The 4,334-nt window shown below is 43.0% G+C and overlaps 1 long non-coding RNA gene across 1 annotated transcript; it reads left to right on the top strand.

Moving 5' to 3' along the window:
• Positions 1-934: 934 nt before the first annotated feature.
• LOC135290296 (uncharacterized) lies at positions 935-3,929 on the top strand. The gene is made up of 3 exons (XR_010353045.1): positions 935-1,221; positions 1,558-1,612; positions 3,675-3,929. It is a non-coding gene; the product is annotated as an uncharacterized LOC135290296 (long non-coding RNA).
• Positions 3,930-4,334: the final 405 nt, after the last annotated feature.

Raw genomic sequence — 4,334 nt, 5'->3', positions numbered from 1 at the left:
GGAACCCTTGGCATGGCTCAGCACCACCCCAGCTCTGCTGTGCACTAAGGCAGGAATCCTCCAAATGAGGAGAGAGCTCCTCCAAATCCTCCAAAGAGCCTGGAGAGAGCACTGGGATCCTTCCTGGATTTAAAGTGAGCACAGACCAACTCACAGCCTGAGAGACAGGGGGAGTAAGAGGTGGTTTAAAGTCAGGAGTTGTGCTACAATCAGGGATACTCAACCAGGGTTCACCTCACCCTTATCTTTCAAAAAGCAGTGGTGGATGTAGCAGTGGCACTGAAGCACAGGGGTTAGGTTGAACCAGGCTTCTGACATATCCAGCAGTCCTGCTTTCCAAAATGTCCATAAACCCCCAGATCCAATCCCAAAGGACAGGCTGGAAGGTCCCTAAAGGCTGTGCTAGAAGAGGTTACCCTGTTAGCATGATGTGGCTTGAAGAGGTATTTTTTCCCCAGGGAATCCAGCAGTGTGGAAAAAGGTCTCTGTGCTGAGTTTAGTTTCTAAACTCTTCCATGTTTTGCTGAAGAAATTCAATTCTGTTTAATTCCAGAACACCAAAATTTGCCAGGCCAACGAGGAGCAGCAATGCATGATCACAAAAACAAACTTATACTTGGATGGACATTCGTGCCCACCTTGGAGTTACTTCTTGCTGAACATTTCTTCCAGGGAAGTTGCACTGGATGTAGCTAATTTAGGTAAAAAACAGACTTTTCCAGGAAAAGCCCAAAGAAATGGTGCAATCACCTTTCTTGGGGGGATTTAAAAGAAATGTAGATGGGGATGTGTTTTAGTGATGGCTTGGCAGTGCTGGGTTAATGGTTGGACTCAATGCATTAAAGATATTTTCCAACTAAACGTTTCTATGATTCCATGATTCCATGACTATGATTCAGGGATTCCATGAACAGCTCACTAGCAAACACCATGAATTCCTGCCTAGAATATCTCCCATTTCTGTGAGATGGAAATGTTTGCTGGAGCTTTCAGTCTCAAAATGCATTTCCATACCATGCCTTTTAGACAGCGATGATTTAAGAACTTCTATTCTCTGCCATGAGTCACTTTGCAAAGAAAACTCTGGCAAAATCTGAAAACCTTAATTTCAGTTTGAGGTTTGGAGCCTGGTTGTCCTTATGTCTCCCTGCAGTCCATGGAAGGGATACCTCACTCCAGAGAGGCATGCAGGGACCTGGTCTTGTTTAAGCAGAGACTTGGGTAGGTGGGAAGCGTCCAGTCCATATGAGGATGTCAAATTATCTCTGTTTTTGGCACAGGTACCAACCTGAAATGACCTGAATCAAGGCCAGCTCATTGGATTATGTTTGCACTGACTTCTGTGTGCAATATAGATGAAGCACGTGGGACAGAGCAGGAGAAGCAGAAATGAGCTCAGATAACTCATTCTAAAAAGCTGCTCCACAGTCCTTAACCTTGATGTATTCCTGCTGTCTTGACAAATCCTTGTCTCTGACTATTAATCATATTAAGGCAACCCAGAAGTTGTTATCCCACCAGTAACCCTGGACTGCTTGTTCTTTGCTTTGCTTGCAGAGTCTTTAAAGAGCAGGAAGATGCTGCATCTATTCAAACACCTCCAACAAGCACTGTGAGTAAGCAGCCTTTGGTCCTTGCTGAGGAGTTTTGGAGAGCCAGTCTTTAAAAATGCAATTCATGGAGAGGGGTTTTGTGTTAGAACAGTCATCGCTGCTGAGCTTAGTCAAATGGGAAAGGGGGAAGCACAAGCAGAAAAATTATTATTCCAAAAAATGAAGAAATAAAGGACAAATAATATCAGCCAACATGAGGGACCAGTGAGGGGTCAAAGAGATTTCATGTAAAAGTTTGCGTCAGAAGCAAAATCTTAGAAGTTTGAGGAAGCACAATATGAGCTTTCTTCCTGGGTAGGGAATGTGTCTCTTCTTTTGGCAGGGCTTGGAGCTGGGTGATCTTTAATGCCCTTTCCAACCCAAACCATCCTGTGATTCTCACTGCCAGCATCTGCCAGGCTTCCCAGGCAATCCTGGAAGAGTTATAAAAGCAGGACACAGGAGTACAAAACATTTACAAGGAGTAGGCCAAGCTGCTGGATTTCAAGCTGATAGAAGCTGACAATTTGCAGACATAACAGGTAAATTAGTTACACCAGGAACATTTATCATAATCAGCCGTGGAGTGTGAGCAGTTCTCCAGGAGGAATAGCAAATATCCAAAGAAGGATGCTGTCGGATTTTTTTAAGCATTTCCAGAAAAACAGCTCCTAAGGAAAAAACCTAACAGACAGGGCCAGACAAAGACAGAACACAGAGAAACACTGAGACAGGATCTGAATGTCAGCTCCAGCTCTCTCACTAAAAAAGAGAGTCCTAAAAACAGGGAGGCTAACAAAGTCTCAAATGTGACTGTGACCAACAGCCTACAACATCCTTTTTCACCAAAGTTTGTCTGGATCTGATCTGTTCCTTACAGATAATTATTATGTTAAAATTTCTAATTAATCTCTACCTGATTTTAAAAAAACAAACCCACAAAACAAAAACCATAGAAAACATTTTCTTTATTTTGTCTTCCTTTTAAGCAGACATGAATAAAAAAGGTGCTGCCCTAAATACCAAAGTTTTGACTGGAGATGTTGAACCCTTGACTTGTTAAATGAGCTTCAACTTCCGCATGGTGACACCAAAATATAAATTTAACTTCCAGCACGTGCTCATCACACTCCTCTGCCAAGGAGAACCCACCTCAGACACCTGGAGCTTCCAGCCCTCCTGCTCTTCTTTCTCTGGCTGAAATCTCAGCTCACTGAGAGGATTGATTCAATGTACACATCTTTTTTCTTTCTTTCTTCTTTTTTTTTTTGCTGATGCTGTTTCATCCCTTGTCTCTAATGGGAATGTATTATCTTTAACTCTTCTCAGAGCACTCAAGATGACGGGAAAGCTGTTGAAAATAAATTAGACTAAAATAAACTCCAATTGGAAATGCTAAGTACTGCATGTTCCTGCTTTAGGAAAATGAAATACTTCATTCACATTCCTGAAACAGGACTTGGGACCATTTCAAGTGTTGTGACTTTTTTTAAATCCTCCAAAAATAGTGAGCGAGTTTTATAAATTCTTACTTTTCTCATGTGATAAGGAATGAATTCATTATTAACAGAGCTTTCCTCTCTATGCATTTAATCAGAGCTGGGCCTCATTAACTGAAATGAACACATATTACAAGTGATTTTTGTCAAGTGCCTTTTTGACTGGTCACCAGGGACCATCTGAACACATCTATGCTGTAATTAATAACATTAAAATCGAAATGTTCTTGCACCTCACATACCTTTAGAGGTGAATTTGGCTTTCTGCTAAAAGCTGGGTTTAGTCTAATTTGGAAGAGAATCATAGATTCAAAGGATGGTTTGGGTTGGAAGGCACCCTAAAGACCATCCAGTCCCACCCCCTGCCATGGGCAGGGACACCTTCTGCTATCCCAGGTTGCTCCAAGCCCCATCCAGCCTGGCCTTGGACACTTCCAGGGATGGGGCAGCCACAACTTCAGGAATTTTCCAGGGATTTCTATAATTTACAAACAGAGGGACAGACTGCATTGGGGAATCCAGAGATGTGGACTCCACCTTCCTTTGTGCCTCATTTGTGATCCCAAATTTATTTTGCTTACAGCTCCTGTTCCCCTCGTCTTTTTTCCAAGGACAGTATCCATATAGATTAAGCTCAGACAAAACACCAAAGTATAAGAAAATGACATACAGCAAGAACCCTTTCCTCAAGGAATAACCTTCCAGAATGAGCTACAGGATTTTCAAGGGAAAAAACAGAGTATATGAGGGTGGAGGATGAAATGTCCCCTGGGAGTACAGAGGTTACAGAGGTTTCCCATTTGCCCAACATATTTTCTCCTCTTTCCCATCCATTTACCCTACCCCATTTGGTCCTCTTAAACCTTCAAGTAATTCCTCCTGCCCTCCCTGTCTGCTTCACCTTAAAACTGATGGTCTGTCTTTCCAGGTCACATTCCCCTCCTGAATTGTTCTTCTCTAAGTTCCCCAGGTGGTCCTTGCAATCTCCATCCCTATTTATCCCTATTCCCTGTGTCCTTGTCCTGACTAAAAGGCCTGGGGGTGACCAACAGCTCCTGCAGCCTGAGACCTTGAAGTGAAAAGCTTTGAAAATAGAGCAGGGACATCTCATCCCTTTTGAGGTTGCCCCACAGGGGAATCAGGCAGGGAGTGGGGAAATGAAAGACCAGAAAGAAGCCTCTGTCACAAAGGTTCTTTGCCCCCTTACACCTTTTCCCTCTTATCCCTAAGGCTCCTCTACTCC

The sequence above is a fragment of the Passer domesticus genome, chromosome 1 (genome assembly GCF_036417665.1).
Source record: "Passer domesticus isolate bPasDom1 chromosome 1, bPasDom1.hap1, whole genome shotgun sequence".
Classification (NCBI taxonomy): domain Eukaryota; kingdom Metazoa; phylum Chordata; class Aves; order Passeriformes; family Passeridae; genus Passer; species Passer domesticus.
Note: the sequence above shows the minus strand (reverse complement) of the source record. Positions and strands in the feature narration are given on the sequence as shown.